The sequence below is a fragment of the Buteo buteo genome, chromosome 16, assembly GCF_964188355.1.
Source record: "Buteo buteo chromosome 16, bButBut1.hap1.1, whole genome shotgun sequence".
Classification (NCBI taxonomy): Eukaryota; Metazoa; Chordata; class Aves; order Accipitriformes; family Accipitridae; genus Buteo; species Buteo buteo.
Window position 1 is genome coordinate 25106697 of NC_134186.1, and position 21006 is coordinate 25127702.

The following is a 21006-nucleotide window of genomic DNA, read 5'->3' on the forward strand; positions in this document are numbered from 1 at the left end:
AACTGTGTTATTGCTGAAGTATCATTTGGCTCCAGGACTTTTCCCACTGACATTTGAAAAGCTGCCTTTCAGTGGGCAAGTGTTGGGTAGTTAAGAGGAAGGTAGCGACGTACCCTGCCGTTGGGAATTCCCAACCTCCACGGCAGTGTACAAGCATCAAATTTTGAAAAGGCGAATTTCACTAAAACAGGAATGAGCAACATTTTGTTCCTTGTTTGAAGCAGTTTGCAATTGGTTTTCTAACAGGTTTACACTATATATCAAATATCCCCGTTTACTCTTTCTGATCTAATGACCTTCCTTTTTTTCCTGATTTTAACCTCACTGCTGCACTGTGTTCTCCAACGCTATTTCAGTAAATTCGCTGTCCATACATTACCTTTGAGATGAAGGCCAGAGTCTGACACTGACTTCCCTTCTCTAGGACAGCCTGATTCAACATGAAAAAGGGTGGCGAGATCTCATTGTTCCACTGAAGGCTAATTTTCCTCGTGTCCCTCACCTTGTGTGCTACCCAGTTAAAACACAAACCCAATTTACTTCTCAATAAAAGCAGAGCAAATATCTGAAACATTCGATTTAAAGTTTTGCTGAGGCCAGTATCAGACATTCAGCATTGCAGGTTTTACCTCCTGCTGGACCTGGGGGTTCTTTGCGCAAATGTGAGAAGCAATTCCCTTTCATTCATGAACTGAGTTGTTGTATTCTATAGAAAGTAGAGTCCAGCAGCTTATGAGAAAGGATAATTCAATTTTCCCATTTAGTGCACATTCATCAGTAATGTCCGTTGCCTCCCATACTCCAACACAACTTCACCAGAGAACTGTGTTTTCATATATGTAAAACTAAATTTTCTACCAAAAAAAAATCTGAACAGTGTTTTGCTGAATTTGGATGGTCTTCCTCTGATCACCAAGAAGGGCAGGCTGATGTTCAGGGCCTTGGTCAGGATGCGAGATGGGATTCTTTTTTTAACCTACTGAACAGATCATTTTTTTAATTTTTTTTTTTTCCTTCAAGAAGCACTGAATTAGTTTCACATCAGCTTCAAAAAGAAATAGTAATTCAAGAACGTTCTTGTCTGCCTTAGCATGTTTGGTGGTGCTTGTGAGCGATTTCTTACACGGGTGTGCAAAACAAAATTTATGAAACGATGTCTTGTCACTCAAACATGGAAGACTGATGTGTGGATTTATATCACAGGTGAAACCTGCTCAGTGCCTGTAGTTTAAACTAGGTCAATACTGTAGCAGTTTATTAATGACATAATTAAGCAGCAACCAGGGAACTAAACAATTGCAATCCATATCAGCAACGCAAGCGATAATCCATAATGCTAGACTTTTATAAAAAGTTGATACGCACCCGCCAGGTTCTCGGTGCCCCTCAGCACCTCACCTGAGAGGCTGCACTGGCACACGTGCTCCAGAACCTGGGGGTTACCAGCACCCCCGCCGGCAGCGCTGGGTCCCCGACACTCATTACACCAGCCTGTTCTGCTGCTGAGGGCCCCCTGACCAGTACCCACACCTCTCCTTTGCATCAAACTCAGCAAACTGCAATTCCCTCACGCCCGTTTAACCCGCTTGACATTTGTCGTCTTCTTTTTGAAGGATGACTTTGGGGCAAATGCTTTCCCAGACAGTTGGCTGGCCCATTCACGGTCCTCTCTTAGCAGCAGCTGGGACCCAGGAGATTTTGCCGAGGGTGGGCTGCGTGAGAACTCCCACAGATTTACCAGGTTAGTTTTATAGCATAGTTTATTTTCTAGAATCTAGTTTATTTTCTATAATCTATTTTATTTTTTATCTAGTTTATTTTTTTATTATCTAGTTTATTTTTTAGGCTAGTTTTACAATTTTCTTTAAATGAAGTTTGATTTAAACCGTTCTTCAGCTCCTGAACAATGCTTTGTAAAGCTGGTAGGCCAGACTCTAAGAGGGGAAGACTGAATCTATTTGACCAAATAGATTCATGAATAATTCCACAAGCTGTTCTCCAGAGGAAAAGTACATAAGCAAAATGCACTGGACAGTGCTGCAAAGCAGAGTACGATACAGAGAGTGAAGTGGCACTTCTTCTGCAGTTAGGGTGTATTCCAGAACAATTTTGCCTGGGGACCCTCCAGCTAGTGACAGGACAATTTATCACCAACCATCTGCCGCAAAGGACAGCTCTACATATTTCCTCGTTTTAAGTATGCTCTGCTCTACCGAGACCAGATAAAAGCTTATGGTCTGGATCAGGCACCAAAATGAATAGCAGTGGGGAGGGTTTTTTCTTCTCTTTCCTTGTATTTCAAGGAAAGGGTCTACCTGGAGCTGCATAAATCTGCTTTCAAGGCATGTCTGTACTACCTCGTTGTGGTCACATCTGAGTATCTTGTCCATTCACGTGTTATATTCTTTGAAAAAGAGAGACACTTCTCTCTTCCTCTCCTTTCCTTCCTATTTTCAGTTTACACTTATTTAATGAGACAGAACAGGGAGATGAACGTTAAGGTGCTGCGTCGTTATGTCACATATCTCTGTGCAGTGCTGGAGACCCTACGGATGAAATGTCACTTTGGGTTTTGTGCATTCATGGGAAAAGCCAAGGGGCACCCATATGATAAACAGTTTAGATTTACACCAAATTTACACGTGAGTTTTCATCCCACAGGCAGAGGGTACAGAACATGGCAGTCAGTGGAAATCGTTAGGCGGTCACTCCTCATTGCTTTCACAAATATATTGCGAATATCCTTTTGCCTCAATTCTCTTTTACATCTCCTCCAAATACATCTTTTTTTTCCCCCAATGTCCTCTATATCCATTTTCTGCCTCTCCTCAAGCTTCTTTCTACTTCTTCCTCTTTTTCTGTTCCCTCTCCTCCCTGGCCCAAAATCTTAGTCTCACCCTATCTTCCTTTGAAGTCAGCAGCTCACAGCTCTCAACTCCTTAGACTAGCTCAGCCTAACTGACTTTGTAAAAGTGCCCAGAAATAAAAGTCTGAGAATCATAAGAGATCATAAAATAGACTGTTTCAAACCTTTGCCTGCCTCTAGTAACACAAGGCATCTTTGAAGTTTTGTAAATAACTCATCTCACCCCTTCTCTTTCTAGAACGAACATACAAATATCCAGTTACTTTTAGGTCTTTAGAAACCTGCTCCCTCCTCTCTCCTCCCCCTTTTTGCAGTGAAGTAGCAGTTTCCTAGGCAAAAAATCTTCAAAATGAGAGTCAGCATCTCCATGCAGCAAGAGCTGGGCTGACGCGCGCCTGCCCAGGATCTCCGCTCTGCCCCAGGGAACCCGCACACTTCTCGGGTCCACGGGGCCAGAATGGTCCCCTCCCATTGATCATTTGAGATTTTTCACCGAGATAAAAAAAAAAAAATTAACAGTTTTGGGTAGAAATTAAATAAGCATAAAGCACTGGCATTGTCAGAAATGCGAAACAGGGAAAAATAGGTGATTAGAACAGTGGGCAAGACTTGACTTGCCTGCGGTTCTGAGCAGGGATGTGAAAAGGTTTCTTTTCCTCTGAAGTTTTCCCCCTCCACCTCTCTCTTGGGCAAACCCCTGAACGCGGTGATATTACGTTCCTGGGGAAACCTGCCATTAACAATTACCCTTACCTCTGGCAAATGATCCAGCATTCACATAGCTCGACCACCTCTGCAGTGAGAAATACTGCACTGTCCATTTAATCTTTAAATGCTGGGTTAGGTTTGAAATTAACGTAATTAAAAAAGTTCAGTTATTTCAGTGAAAATCTGGGGGGCATTGCAGTTAATAAGCAAAGGGATATTTTTCATTTCTATGTTATGGAAGAAGCACACACAGTTTTAGCAATATTTACCTTTTATGTTAAGGCTGGAGGTTGGCCCACAAAGCGTGTTGATCGCTGCAGTGACTGCTCGTACCTTCAAAATACCGGTACAGTAAACTGGAACAGCCCAGCCCAGGTCATCTATTGAAAATAAATGTTTAAAACATACCTAGGGTGATATAATTTGTTTACATATTTAAATAATCAAATAGAACCATAATGTAGTATAAACTATGAAGGAAATTGTCTCATTCACAAAATAAAACTGTTGCTGAAAAAAACAACATTCCTCCTCTCAAAGTAGATGTATAAAAATGTCTGAAAAAGAAACTTATATTTTTCCATAAAAACTTACATGCAGTTGTAAATGGCATGCTTACGAGCACTGAAAGTTCATTACAGAGATTAACATGATTAAAAAGCAGAGCTTCTGGTTTATTAAAGGCAAAGAAAATAAAACCCAAGTTTCCAAAATTGAATAAATATTTAATTAACCAGTTTTAAACTAGAATTTAAGCTGAACTATATGCAACTGTTTTGAAAAGAAACAGCGTCTATGCAGATTTAAGTTCAGAGAAGTTTCATGGCTGCATATGTTCCATGAGCACATTTTTCATTCATTTCTTCGTACAGCTCCATGGTGTCCACATACTAATTTTGAAAGCACTCGGTATGTTTTCCACTTTGTTTTTAAGGCTTTCCAGTGAGATATAATTCTAAATGAAAACACTAAAAAACTAGTTATTACTAAGTTCATTTCATGAGTTTTTTTACACTCTAACAAACACAGCACACTTTCCACATTAACTTTACAGTCCAAAATCAGTTTATAATTTGCTGTATATAATCACATTCAGTGTTTGACTTCAGAACTTCATACAGCATTCTCTGTAATTTATATAAAGTTCTGCTAATTCCCACCTGCATAAAGCTAGAACCATCAAAACCAATTTCTGCCTTGCACCAGGGTAAGATATAAATTACACTGAAATCAGTGGTGAGGGATAGGAATGTGATTATAATGAAACTAAAGTGTTTTGCTACATGGGGAGAATGTGAGAAATATCTGTGATGTTTTTAAAGGAAAAGCAGATTACTTGACACAGGTGGTCAGTTCGTATTAATGGCATTCCAGAGATTTATGTCCTAGTAAGGAGCTAGGACATTTAACATAGGTTACTAGAGATTTCTAGATTGATTTCTAGGACAAATTAACTGTCAAAAGTTGTTTATATTTGTTGTCTCAGATTATTTGGAGAGAGTACACCGAGAAAGAAATGTCAGACAAACAATGACCTTTAGGTTTGCAGAGCTTTCAGAACCTGAGTTTGAAAGAGAGACGCGCAGACCCAATTAACTCTGACGAGAGACCTGCCGGGGGGGACAGAGGGGTGGGGGGCACCCGGGAGCGAGAGCGGGGCCGGACTGCCAGCACGTATCTGTACCTAAAAGCTGCTGATGCTGGCCAAACAGATTTAGATGCTATCACATCAGGCCTGACGTGAAAAAAGGATGTTCTGCAAACTTGGAAACGTATGTTGGCTTCTGAAAGGGTAACTCCAGTTGGAGTCCCGCTTCCTTTAGGTGGAGAATTCCCCTTATAAAAAATTAACTTCATGCAAGGCTTCAAGAGTTTCGCTACAGCTCCCCTCTGCCTCCCATTCAACTTTTCCTGTGAAAAAAAACCGTTTTTCAGCACTCCCCACCTCACCTCCACGCAGTCCCTTCCACCACCTGGTCTGAAGACACCTTCCAACTTCTTAATACTTATCGCGGGTCACGAGTATGCAACACAGCGAAGAAAGGGGGAACAGTTCACACAGCAATGGTTTGTTTTTTGGTCACTACCCCACCGTGAGCCCTATACTATATACAGACCTCTCTCTATACAGTTGATCCCTTCATACTGATTTGTGAATCTATGCCATGTGCTCACAAAAGGCTGGACTGCCTTGGGGATCAATTCCCTCCAAACCCCCTTTGTTCTATTCTTCATTTAGCAGATGCCTTCCAGTTTAAGGTGTCTTCCACAACCTTTTCAGGTCTGTTACAGTGCTCTGCAAGTCCCACAGAAGACATCATAATCCTTAATGACATACAGCTCACCAGGGCCAGAGCTCTAGGATGCTGCTTGGCTTTGCACAGAGGCTGCACAGACCACGTGAGTTCCTGGCTCACTCCACCTCTCTCCCTTCTCTCCCATTTTTGTTGTGAGACGCTGCTAGGATTACCCAGCCCTAGAACTAAAACGCACACGTTTTTCCAAAGACTATGCAAAGGTTGGATGTGAGCTTCTCTCAGGTGGTTGTGAAGGCATGCAGAATACACTTGGGACTGCTCTGAGGAATAATTTAATTCCATGAAGTTACTTCTGATCATGATCAATCATATCCAAATTGGTCCATTGTGTTTTGGATCAGTTTTTCTCCTCAGTGATATTTTCTGCTTCTCTAAATCATTTTCAGTAGTGTAATTCTCACCCACTTTCACACATGGGGATGCAACTTACTATAACTGATATTGTCCGTTAGTTTAGCTATGTGAATCTTAAATTAAAATACCAGTCCTGATTTACCAGAGTCATTACTTTGTATGCTACTCAGCAGCAACAGAAGGTAGGTTATTTATTTCAGATTCTCATGGAAACAGCTGCAGCTGTTTCAGTGGAAATCTCTATTGAATAAGACCTGCAGCTGGATCATTTCTTTATTACTCAGGTTAGACCACTTGTTCTGCACCATTGTTCATCAGAGCAAAAGACCTGTCCTGTTTTGAAGGCAGAGCGAATGATACTGAATTTTACAGTCAAACTGTGGGTTGCTTTTTAAAACGTACAAGTTAAAAGGAAATAGTTCCATAATAAAGAAAATTTTGATCACCTTTACTAAAACCTTCATAATGCTATGAAAGTAGAAGTAGTTTAGTTGTCTTAAAATGAGGGCTCAACCAAAAGAACCTAAAGCTACCTGTCTGCATCCTTTCCTTTGTGTTTAGGTTGCAAAATCATTTTCACTAAGCACATTTGGCAAATTGATGTTCTTCCAGAAGGTGATAAGGGGCAGAGCTCTGCTAATAATTTTAATACAGCATAAACCTTCATGTAACTGGATGAAGAATTTGCAGAATATAAAAATGTACAGAGCATTAAAAAGAAAGCAACTATGAAATATAGACACTAGCTACGCATGCAGCCCTTAAATTTTACACAATGGTTTTCATACAATTCAAGCTCCCCTTTTACATTATTCCTAACATAGCATTTGAACCAAAAATAGTTCTTGTTCAACATCGGTTCATTCCATTTCAAAATAAGAAATGTTATTTCAAGTCTCTTTAAAACTCTAAAGCAGGCTTTTATAATGCTGATGACATGCCAAGTTTGATAGGATTGAACTTACTCATAATTTCATTGGCTGGCAAAGATAAGTCAAAGACATAAATATACTTCTTTTTTAATCACCACAAATATTGCTTTAGTGTAGATGCAGATCTTAAAAACATAACCTATATGCAGCTGACAGATTATTCACAGCTTAACTCTCATGAAACAGAAAGATTTACTTCACTGGATGGAGGAAAAATCCTTGGATTGTATACCCCCAGAGAATTATCAGAACCCTGATTTAAGTTTCACCATTTACGCTTTCATCCTTTGTTACCTTCTGAAGAACATAGCAAGCCTCCCACTGCGGGAGCCAACTGGTGTGTCTCATTAGGTACATCAGCATTTTAGTTCACATCAGGACTATACCGTTAATGCACATCTCCGAAACCCCTGTCCTCATGCTGCGTAGTTTACGTAGCAGCATCACCTCCAAACGCAACAGCTAGATTCCTTTGGGATGAAAGTACATCATGGTATTTCTCCAAAGGAGGCACCTACTGTGCCCCAACTGCTGATGGGAATTCACTCCGTAGGACCAGGTAAAGATAATCCAAAATATGAAATGCGTCGAGAGCAGATGAAGCCATGCCGGTGTTGGCACAGCAATCTGTACTCTTACCTCTGATGGGTGCTTGTACCAAAGCTTCAGAGGGCACATAAAAAATTTCACGCTGGACCCCAGGAACCATCTACCCAAAGTCTCTTCTTGTAGATACGGACCTGCCTGCGACTGTGACATTCCCCAGTGAGGACTTCTACACCCAAGCGCGTTGCACCCGTTAACGGACAGGGTGCCAGTGTGGGTGTTTTTCCAGCATTAGTATACCCCGCAATTTCAGGTGAAATAGGTAAATTTTTCGCATGGAAAAAGAAAGAAGAATATTTGTTCCAAGTTTTACCAAGTCTAATTCAGGAAAAGTGCCCACAGGAGCTCATGGTTACAGAGGATAAGCAATGAATGAGTTGTAGGTTTCCTCGCTGAACGTACCGGAATCCAACATGCATAAAGCCTAAAACATCAGTTGGCTGTGGGAGGTATATTTAGACAAGTTTGAAGCAAAAAATTTACTTTATGATTTAGAACAAGATGATTAGAAAGTACAACAAAGCTTGGAAATTGGGAAGAATTTGTGAGGTAATGTAAACATTCATTATTTCCCTTTGATGATTAACTTCTTGCAAAAGCTGACTCTGAATACCAAGGCACCTGCATAAATATGAAAAATATAGTGGTGTTTTTTTCCACCAGCGCTGAGTCGTTAATAGACCATAATAATTTGATAATAAGCCAGTGAAATGTACGATAAAATAAATTCATCCTCTTCCTTTGCTCATTGATGACTATAAATTTGCTCAGACAAAAAAAAAAAGTTATGTAGTGAATAAAAATCTGTAATAACACGGTAGCTGACAAGTAAATGTACATCCTCTGGTTTTAAAATGCAATTTAATAAAAAGAAAAAAAATTAAATTGCTTGGAGAGATTTAATTGTCATTTGAACTACATTATTAACATTTAACATGTAATTGATTTGACAGTATAGTGATAGGACACTCTCTGAAATCCTTTCCTTAGGACTCTCCCATGGTGATGAATTTTGATCTGCAGACCATACTCCAGCAAACTGCTTAATGTCCATGTTTACATTACTGAAGGAAAGACTGTGTAAAAGGTGGCAGAATGATTATGGTCAAGATGCTAAGAACGGCAGGATGAGAGATGAGGGATTTGAACTAAAACATCTGACTTTCCTGGCCACTGAAGTAAAAGGTGATGCAACTGATCCCCAGCTCTCACCCTCTTTGCTCTTGCTAGAAATGTCAAATGGAAACAAAATATTGCCTTCATATTTCCAACTTAACTTCATCCTGGCAGGAGAAACCCCAAAACTTTATTTCAGGTCAAAACCAAACTGACATAAAGAAAAAATACAAACAAATTATGGCAATGTTGCCAGAATATTCAAAGGTGTTTCAACTGTAGTGGAAGCATCCAAACAACAGACAGAGTTTTGAAATAATGCACAGATATTTTTCGCCCTATGTAAGGAATCACTCTCTACTGCAAGCTTTTGAGTTTGGCTATTTGGTTCTGGATTATCAAAAGGAAACCACTTCTGCTTCTTATGTGTATAATTTAGACTTCTGCATGCCTTCTCATCCTCTCTGTGTGTTCCTTTCCCTTTCCACCCCTAGAACTCAGCTCAAAAGAACAAACAAATTCCTCATTATAGCATCAAACCCAAGAAAGCCTGGTTGCTTTGGGGTCTGAATTTGAAAGCTGGTTGACCTTTGAGCACAAGAAGGTGCAAACTCCCATTTAACCTCTTCTTCTTTTGGGGAACTTAGAAGAATTCTGCAGAGATTTGGGGGGAAAAGAGGCCCATCAAGGCCCTCTGAGCAGTTTTAGACTTTCTGTCCTGTATCAACTGATTATTTTCCTACCACTTACAGAAGCTTTGAATATCTGAGTCCTTGTCTCCTCCAGCAAATTGGACTGAAATGGGCCAACAGGACCAAAAATTTCTTCAGCAGATATATACAGAAATGAAAAAAGCATACTTCACAAGAACCAGCTAAATAACTGGCAACGGAATACTTCTTGCTTATCTTGCCTAAACCCCATTTTTTTAAAAAAAATAAGAAAAAGAAATACTTTCATGTTTTTTAAATGCTTTAGCTGAAAAGTAAGAATGTTGAAAAAGCCCTCTAAATTCTTCACTTACCTTTCTTTTTTAATCTTAAGAAATTACCAATTAACAAATGTAAGCTCAAAGAAAACAGCTTTGCACTACCTATCTCATAAAACAGGAGCACAAATGTTTAATGAAACAGAAATGTAGACAATTTAAAATTTAAACAAAAAAAAATCCATAGACTATCTGTGAGGCAAAAATGTTTAGTGGAATTGAACCAAGATTTATTCTGGTATTTACAAACACATATTCTTTTGCATTCAATTAAACTGCTAGGTAAAATCAAAATACTCATAGTTACAATAGGAAATCCTCTTTTGCCCTAAGAATTCAGTTCAAATTAAAACTTCTGTTGATACTAGGCAAGCAAGAGCTTTGAAAATACTATTAACTCTTATTTCAAGGTTCAAGCAAATCTTTGACGACTGGTACCAGAGGATTATCTAAAAATGTAGGAATTTCCACAGAGAAATACAATCTAAAAATCTGTTGCCCTGTTCTTTGAGGCATCCAATTACGATCTTTTCTCAGTGACAGTAGTTTCTGATAAAAAAGGATGCTGAAAAGATAATCCATAGCAGTTCTCCATTCCTTCAAATTTCATTTCCTCCCCTGCAGTGGGTCCAGTAAATATAACCTTGAAAAAAACGAAGGTATCCTTACAGAATTCCTCACCCTGCCAGTGCTGCTGGCCCAGTCAGTCTGGCCAAGACATTAATTGTTGGAAACATTTGATATGTGCATTGGGAAATTGTATAGAATATCTCCACAGCTGTGCGTGTTCTCTCTGAAAACGTACCGTCGTCCTTTTGTTAACATTTGTACTATAGAAATACAGCTATTTTCATGTGTAGAGCTCAGAGGAAAATAGGGATAAATATAACAGATGTAACACTTATTTCCCAATATATAATCAAGATGGGCTGTTATTACAATTGTCACAGATTCTCTTTAAAAACATTTCACGTTCAGTCCCAAGCACTATAGACTCTGAAGTGCTGACAGGATGAAACTTCATTATTAATGTTGCACAAATCCCATGTAAGCCAAGACAAGCTCAGCCTTCCTAACATGACATTTTGGGGAGTAGAAAGAACAAATTCCAAGTCCTTTAACTCCGATAAAACAAAAATTGTATCAGAAAGGGAAGAGGGCATGAATTACCACTCAGCCTTCAACCACTCTTCAATTGCACGATTTCTTCCTCGCTAGTATGTGCAATACATGACAATTTCCCATTCTTTCCCCACTCCTTTGCTTAATTAACATGAAAAAGATGTTCCTTTCCATTATACGGGAATATTCTTTGCTTCTATAGATGAGACTGTAATTAACGAGACTGCAAGAAAAGGGAAAAACAAGAAATAGAAGCCCTAAATTAATGAGATATTACAGATATTATGGATTAGAGCTGTTCAACCTTGCCAGCTAGAACAATAGCAGGGAGACAATGTCTGCTTTCTTCTGCTCATATTAAAACCATTTTTAATTAAAAGAAACAGATTGAGTGGAGAGGAAGGCTTTTTTTTTATTGCCTCTCCAGTAATCTATGATTTGGTGGGGTTTTTTTCCTTATTTCTGCTCAAGATGACACAAAGGATGTTTGCCTAGCAATGCAATCAGAGGTGATGGGAGAAAGCCAGCACTCAAAATTACCAGGTTTGACTTTTCAATACATTTCATTGTAACACCAATCACAAGCTGCCTTCCACACTGCTGTCTTAACCCTCCCCAAAAACCTATGGCTGGTTTCACAGGTAGTCTTCCCTTTTCCCCAGCACAGGGCTGGTAGAAAGCAGAAGCAAGCGCTGCCCCGTGCATGCCGGGCAGCAGCATCCCACCAGCTGAGCCACCCTTTAATTTGGAGAGATACATGCTAGGACAGCAACCAATTTAAAACACCTCTTCCCGACTAGAACAGATGATGAAAGATAAAGAGAGAAGCAGGGTGTGCCTAAAATCACCTTGAAAAATGACAGGGGAGCTGCTTCTGATGTACATACGTACCGAGAAATGACAGCGTGAATCACCTCGCGGTTCTTCTGTGGCTTGAGAAACATGAAAAAAGAATAAAATAGGTTCTTCAAACATGCAGAATGAATACGAAGAGAGACATTGTCTGTACTTTGACACCTGGTTTTAATGACTCATTGAACAGTAATAATAAGTATCAGACTAGAAAACTGGGGCATCCTTTTACCATGCAGAGATGGATTTTTTGTTTTGACGCTTTTCTTGTCTTCTCTACATCCCCCCCTTGTGCAGCACGCTCCCCAAGACTTACCTTTTTGCTGTGCAACTGACAACAAGCCTATTACTGTGGCAGGTAAAAATCTATTGTTTCCTAACTAACGTATCCCAAGCATAACCTGCTCAAGAATTTCTGTAAGGCTTCCAACTCTCATAGTTGAAAACAGTGAAATTCCATGGAAAAAACCATATACACGTAAGTTGATTGCTCTCTCAAACCCATCAGACTGTGGGTATTTTTGGCGTCGTTTGGGTTTGGGGTTTTTTTGGTTTCCCTTTTTCCCCCCCTTCTTTAAATACTTAAGAAAAATGGATCAGGAAAAAAACCCTGAAATGTTCTCCTTTTTCCTTGGACTTCACAAGGCTGCTGAAAAGTCTAATTCTGCCTATGGACCTTGCAACACACAGGCAACAAACACCATCTTGCAAAATAAGTTTCACAGATCGTGGTGGGGACAGGTCTTCTGTATTTTGTTTTGGTACTACCTGCAGGAAAATACATCTCCAGTATATGACTAAGGCTCCTGTGTCCTACGGGAACATAAGGAACAGTGGGAAATAAGAACTACTTGCCATGGAAGCAAGCTGTCTGTCTATTAGCATATCGCTACAGATATGCACCCGTAGCAACACGCTCCTAGCCTCGGATGAGTAGCATTTTATGGGGTTTTTGAGCTTGGTTCTCTTGATTTCAGCTAAGCTCTCAGAAAAACGAGGCAGAGTAAAAGAGCACACATCCCACAAGATTTGGTGCATTTGAACTTTATTTTTTTGAGGAATAAGATATTTATATTTTGAAGTGAATCCAAGACCTCCTACTGAGGGGGTGCAGCCAACGTGATAGGTGCAGGCGTACAAAACAGGGAGCGAGGATACTTCTGGTGATTATCAGAGCACACCAGAGTGTTGTTCTCACGGTTTAAAGGTTGGGTACGAATATTTCACTGTAGAAGAACCTGGGAAAGGTAATAATAGTGCCAGCAAAAAATCTATGACTAGAGAAAAGCCTTCAAGTGCTCCTGTAATAGTTGTTGATTGAATTTCCAGCCTGGCAAGACCGTTTTCTACTGTGGTGTCTGGTCAGTCGGTTGCTTTCCTCTGAGATCACCAAGATATGCTTATGATGGAAAATATTTCCAATCCCACTTTAAAAGCTGATTTTTGAGAGACAACAATCTTAGCACTTGGCCTATGATTGCCTCTTTACATCTGCGTTATTACACTACTCGCACTCTCTCTATTTACTGTACGAAGTGTGGAAAGGTTTGTGGGTGGGTGTGCGCACATGACTTAATGAAAGTATTTATGAATTAAAAACAGAGTATAAAGTATAAAAGAAATGTTTAACAACTTACTTGTATGTATCTAAGCTTATGTTTCAAAGTTCTTTCCTATAGTCCTTCTAGCTTTGTAGAATATGGTAAATAGATTAATACTGAAAGATATAATATACAAAAGCCCTCCCCTTGGCACCGTGAATTAATCTGTCCTTACAGGCATATAATTATAGGAGTAGTCAAATCCTTCATGCTTTTTTGCTTGCTACAAAAACTATGTCTTATCTGACTCCCAAGTGAATAAACCGCTTTATAAACTCAAAAGAAAATGCTCATGTTATGTTAAGAACTGCATATTCTGAAAAGGGTTTTGAACTGCTGACAACACCGTTACTAACTGCTACGAGAAGAGCAACACACACTTTTTTCCTCGTTGCCGTGACGTAGCATTCTCCTTACCTGGCTGCACGCTATATAATTGGCAAAACAAATACTTTTTCTCAAAAGTCACCATCTAAATTATTTTCCTTGCTTTCAGTTGCAAAAATAAAAGGCAAAACAACTCCATAAAATGAATCCAAACTCATTACTTGAAGGTAGCATTGCATTTCAGTTGGTAAAAAAAATAGGATCACTGAGGCATTGTCTACTCCTTCTCTCCTTTACTGCTCTTCACTCAGCAATTAAAATTTGGATCTGTGAAAGTTTTGCAAACCTAGGGAAATAAGAAGATTTTCTCAGCCATTCTTTTGGTTTTGCTCTGGCAGGCTTTTCTGAGTTAGTGAATTATTTTTCTCTACATAATAAGTCAAACTAGTATGTTTCCCGGAGGATGTTCATTTCTTTTTTTTAAGCACATTTTTTCCTAGTTAAAATGCTATCTGAAAGAAGGAGAAGGAAATGAGGAAAGGAAGGAGACAGATGTATCAATCACTGAACAGTTTTAAAGAGCACTGGCTGCATTATTTCCAACAAATACCTTATGTCCCAATCCAGGAATAATAAGTAATTAGATATCACATATTAAGCATGAAATAAATCCAGCTTCAACCTCCTTCTTGATCGCTCAGGTTCATCAGGAGATGAAAAGGGTGAAAGGCATAAGAAAGCACCTTCGGGGTACTGCAGGATGCAAACGCAGAGCAACACACAAACTAAAAAAATCAGGCTTATTTCAACAGACTTCAAAATATAGAGTTGTCATATGCGCACCAAGGACTGGCAATGAAAAATTCATTTCTGACGCAGTACCATTTGCCCCATCAAAGGCAGTCGGATGATATTAAGGTTATTATACCCTGAGAACAAGACTCAGCTGGCACCACTAAATTTAGCTGAACATTGGGCCATGTGGGAATTTCTTACAGATGGCAGTCATCTCATCTGCACTGGAAAAGGTAAAAGCAATATAATTTCATTACTTGCACTGAGCCTTTGCCTGTCACATCTGCAGAGCAATGATACAAGAAGATTTTTTAAAGTGTTAGGTTTTGCTCAAATAACATATAATGGCTTCACTCTGCATGTGAATAACCTAAGAAATGGGTCAGTTTATCAGCAGCTAAAGCCCATATATTTGAATGTGTTAACTTTGTAGAAGTAATGGATGTTTTATTATTAGAAATCACAAATGCTATCAGAGCTGTAAAGCCATTATTTAGTTTAGCACTGTTCATTAAGAAGCACTTTTAATTAAAAATACCTGGTCTCCTTCATTAGTGACATAATGGAATTAAGACGAAAAGGGGTCAATTTGGGGATTATTTTGAGAGTATTAATTAACTCAATTAATCAACATCGCTTAACAAATTCTGTCTTAGAAATGATAGCTAAGTTAATAGAGAATTATAGCCAAAGTGGGAATCTCATATTTGTTTGGGTTTAAATTTAGGAACCTAAATTAGAAACCCGATTAACAGAAGGTAAATTCTACCTGCCAAATTCACATTGAATTTTTGAGTTAGTTGGTGTTCAGATTTTAAGTTCTGCCGCTCATATTAGTATGACACAGAAAAATACCCACCCAGGAAATCCTGTTCTGTCTTCGATGACCCATGATGAAGAAAAATAGAGGAATGAGGAAGGGTTCCAAGTACATACAGATCTCCAAAATCAAAGACCTCTCTTACTCAGGGTTATAAACATTAAATGTTTTTTTTGAATCTGTAAACCCATATGTATTAATCTGTAACAGTAAACCCCCCATTTTTTTTTAATGTTACACATTAACACGCATTGCGTGGTTTTAAAGTAGTTTGAAATGTCACACATTAATACGTGTTGCATGGTTTTAAAATACTTTGAAATTGTATTTATATCGTCCAGTTTTCCTCAGTTTTGCCCACATGTAATGTAGGAGTAAATCTAACATGAATGTTTGTGAGACAAGAAACTTCTTTTTGAAATGTAGTTTCTACTGAAATTAGAGAATTGGGAATCTTTTTCTTTGGGAAAAAAAATATCATAGCACCAAATCCAGGATAATTGCCATTATGAATGCCATTTGCTTTAAAGGTACTGCTTGCTCTGAAAAGTAAGTTTTCTTCATTTTCATTACAACTCTGAAAAAGGGTAAGACTGTAAGCTGCTACCAACTCATTCTGGGCATGACTAAAAACATCCAAAAATTTGCAAACTATCTTTCAGTTTGAAAAACTACCACTCTGCCTAGTAGCTATCTTAATTAGTAACCATTAGATGAATCTTTATGCATTCTTCTGTATATAAAATCAGAATCTCAGTGGTGAATTTCAAAGGAGTGGAAACATTATTCTTTGTTTCTTCCCTGGGGATCTGCAATAGCTACAAATGTGATCCAACATTTAAAATTCTTTTTCATAGTGAAAATAGTATTATTTCAGAGGACACTTAGAAATCAGTTCTTGGTTTGTGTCCTATCCTGTTTATTCTGACCAAGCAGAGTTTGAACATAATGTGCATGAAAGAGATGTATTTACTCATTTGATCGTACAAATGAAAGAATACATATAAGTATATATATATAGATACAAATATATAAAGAGAAGAATTCTTGATGCTACAGACTACATAAGAATATGTTATACATACTGTAACAGAATATACTGCCTATAATATAATATAAGGGTGGACATATGTATTGTTATAAATATATAACTTTTATATGTAAATATAGTCTAGAGTATGGATGTTATATAAATACTATGTATTACAATATATATATTCTATTACTATATACTAATATATAAAATGTAATATATATAATATATACAGTTGTTGGGTATATAAATATAATATGTTTATGTTAATGCTAATTCTAATGCTTGTACTTCCTTCCAGGTCATCACAGAATGTTTACTGCCAGAAGCTTCACTGAAATTATATAGTTAAGGAATAATTGGCTCAGGGATCCTAAAACAATCTTGAATTTTGAAACCTACTTTATGTGGGTCCTATTTCAATCAGTAATCAACTCTTTCCTTGACATCAATAAGTCTAGAATTTGTTTGGGGTATTTTTTGCTTCATTTAATTTTCATCTATTTTTAATTTTTTATTCTTTTAGATGATATCTTCCACTGCATTTCTCAAAAATTCACTAGCTTGAACGTCAACCGAGGCTGTGATGGATTATGAATCCATAAAACCAAGAGTAAGTCAATAATACTTTTTAAGCAGCACATTTTCCCATATCACAGGAAAGATGTAAATAAGGTCTTCTTTAACAAGCACTAAAGAAAGCGTTGAACACTCTTTGTTAACTTTGCCAAGGCTTACGATTCTGAAACAGGCAGTTACGCTTGGTGTAATTTTAAAGGCTTTCATAGAAAAGAATATGGAAACTACTGCTTATGACATCCAATTCTGTATAAGGTTGTCTTTAATTATGAAACAAGTGCCACAGCAGCATTTTCTCAGAAGTATGCCTGCCACGGCACCCGAGACAACACCGAGCTTCACCACTAACAGTTTCTGACACGGTACCTCAGCCAGGACGTCAGCTGCTCATCCAGCACTCTTTCTGCCAAATCAGTTGTCCAAGTTCAGCGACCTGCGGAATATGAATAAATGTACCTGCTGAAAATGTCTTTCGTCAATGGGACGTGACCGCTGTATTGTGTTAGCACCTACTGTGGCGGGATTTAATGGCAACATAATCCTTGAAACCGACACTTCGGCCGACAGGTTGACAGTAGAAAACACAGAAAGACGGGAAGAAGAAAGTGAGAGGATATTATCTGATGCACAAAATGAAATCCTTCTGCGTGTTAGTTACATCACTTTATAGTACAGGTCAATATTTGACAAAGACAGACGTTTAACCAAGTGTTTCTTGATATGCCAAAATGTTATTTGCTTATCATGGCATTATTCAAAAGTATTCCTACTAAGTTACAGCTATGAAGTAAGACATATACATGACAAATATCCGGGTTTCTATGTGTCTGCTAACTATTATACAGTTTTAGTTAAATACTCCCCAACTGAGCGTTGTATAGAGCAAGGCAGTATGTTTGCAATATGCGTGCATATACACCCATGTGCAACTTCGTAGAACGTTGCTCATCTGTTTTCAGGTGCACCTGCGAACTGGCAGGATTGCATGAACAAAACAACAGCAGACCTGATATTAACTTAAACTCTAGTCCTTGGGAGTGGAAGAACTGCCTATTTTAAGAGCATTCAACACTTCCAATTATAAGGTTTTGTTTTAAGAAGCTGCTAGCTTTAATTTTTTGCATTGATATTTCCATTTTGGACTTCTACCCCAGGTACAAACTTTCTTTTATTTTCTGCCAAAACCATTTAACTCATGTCCAATGTAAGCTCAGGGAAAACAGACCTTTTTTCTTCCCTGCCCCTGGCTTAAAAATAATAAAAAAAATCCTAATGACCTTTCTGTTATATACTTCAGTAATGACTGGAAACCTGTCAAGGATATACATTTTGTCACAAATATGCTGTTGGGTTTTCTTTGTGCCATGTTTGCAAGACTGGAAAATTTACACTTTGAAATCTGTTGCTAGTGGGATCACAGGGAGCAGCCCACAGCATGGCTTATGGATGAGAAAAGGCTTTTCTGGGTAAGCTATAGAGGACGGCTGTCCAGATTTCCATGCCGCCCACATATCGATGGAAAAGTGATGGGCTGAGGAAAAGTGCAAAGGAGAAGACACAGCAGCAGCAAACAGACTTGTTTTCAAACTCCTTCTCATTGTGTCTTATTCAGGGGCTGTGATTTTCTGTATTTAAAAAGCTACTTGTTGACCATGGGTAACAAACCCTCGATTTTTGGCTGTACTATTAAGGCAAGGGTGTGGGCAGATACATCTTAAGCTCCTGTCTGAGCGGGGCTGATGTAAATGCATGCGTTTAGGAGATGCTAGCACCCACAGTTTATGTACGTACCTAAATACAGACTGAACTGCTGGTTTCCTTCCATGGTTTCTTCTGAATGTCTGTGAAGTGTCCTGTACCTGTAAATAACCAGAAGGCTTCCCCCCACCCCCCCACCCAACCCCTACATCCATTTCTGACAATGATTTCAAATGAACAGTCACTTTTGTTTACTTCCATTTGGTTCCACATAGCTTGGTCACTAGGTACCAATACGTAACTCTAATCTCTTGCAATTAGTGTTAATTACAGTATGCGAATCTATAAAATTGAACTATTAATCATGATAAAGTATGAAGAGATCACTACCTCATTGCTGTAGTACAAGGTTGAACGTGCTGTGGAAAAATAAAATTCTCATTATCTTTCTTACTTTTCTGAATCAGTGTATAAAGAAGTTTGGGACACTATTGTTTCACTGTGCAAATCAAGGTGAAAGCATTGAAGTCAATCTCTAATATTATTGTACTTGAAAATAACTTACAGAAATTTAAGGAACAATATTTTCCGTTACAGAGCACAGTTAGTGACGGTCAGGAAAGTTTTGTTGGTCTGATAAGTTACATATATGATTTACTTTAGGTGTGAGTTGTTTCATGGCTTGAATTAAGGCAAAAAATTATCTACCAAAATATCACAGTAGAATCAAGTTCTTTTTACAGATCATTAATTTGTACATTCTTGATTCACAGCACCTTTAAAATATTTTGGAAGAACAAGTTGGTGGTATCTGGGTCTGACTAATAATTAAGTTTTTTGATTTTGTTTTTTTCCTTTTTTTTTTTTTTTTAACTGTTCATTTGAATCAATCTATAATTCTTGCATAGCAGTGCATTTTAATACATATTTAATCACAAGTGTGCCAGCTGCAGTTGACTGCTTGGTCAACTTTAAAAAGAAACACTAGAAGTAAAATTAAATGGCAACTACCAAATAGGATTGCAAATGCAGTCTCTGCTATCTATTCTCATCAAGAAACTGTTTTCTCTTGCATTTTTAAGTGGAGCCAAAATGGGAATTTTTCTTATAGACACCTTTGTCAACATATATAGAAAAAGGAATGCTCAAAATGCTTAAAGTAGAAGGCATACAAACACAATAGGTATTTCTAGCTATTATTAAATTTTCATATTGAAAGAACTTAAATGGAAAAGTCAGTCCTTCTGACCACTTTGTAACATATGCATCTGAACTGGACTGCCACTGTAATTTTTGGGTTTTATAGCCCATTATTTTGGAAAAAAAACCAAATACAAACTTCACAGGTTATCATATAACTGAATGAAAAACACCCTATGTATATAAAATTCAGTATGAAAGGTCAACAATGGGCTGGATTCATTCTCTTAACTTATAAGCAGGGAAGCACCAAGACTTATTTTTATGCATCCTGATGATTAAAACAGAAATCAAACTATTAAAATTAACTTAAGCACAATGATCTGCCATGTTCCACTGCAGAAAATGACCCATTTTAAACACAAATAGGCTTAAGCATTTTTATAGCTTTTCAACAAGAAAATCAGAGGAACACAGTGTTCTATTTTTGTAAATAGGCATTGCCTTGATCTTTGTCATTTTGGTAAAGCAAACTCCTCTTAGTTACAAATTTTCTAATGCAAAGTAAAATCTGACCATGGATGAAATCTCACTTCAGAATTTTTAATCTACATACGCACTCATATAGGTATATGCATATTTACATGTAAATTTATGTATATACATATATATACTATGCACGTATGCTTACAAATACATATGCACATAGATACGGGTGGATAAAGAGAGCTTAATTCAGAGAAGTCTATTACACAAAAGGAAAATTGAAACAGAAGTTTACAACTTGAAACAATCTAAAATCCGTCTCATCCTCTTACAAAACAGAATATCTTCGGCCTGCTCTTAAACTGGAAATTAAATTGCTTGTAACTGCTAAACTTCAGAATACTTAATAGAGCAGCGGTCTGCCTCCTTGTGTGTAATCCTTCACCGCAGAGAGAAGGATATGGTCCATGACCTGGTTACCAGGCAACTGCACGGAATTACAAAACATTTTCTGAAGATGTGCTGCCCTGTGGTATGACGAGGCCGCACAGGGAAACAAACCCAGCGACGTGGTTCTCTCTGAACCTGATCATAAAAGGGGCTTAGAGTATTCTAGAGAGACCAAGTAAGTGCGACTGTGACTTCGATTGTAGAAACTGGAGTTC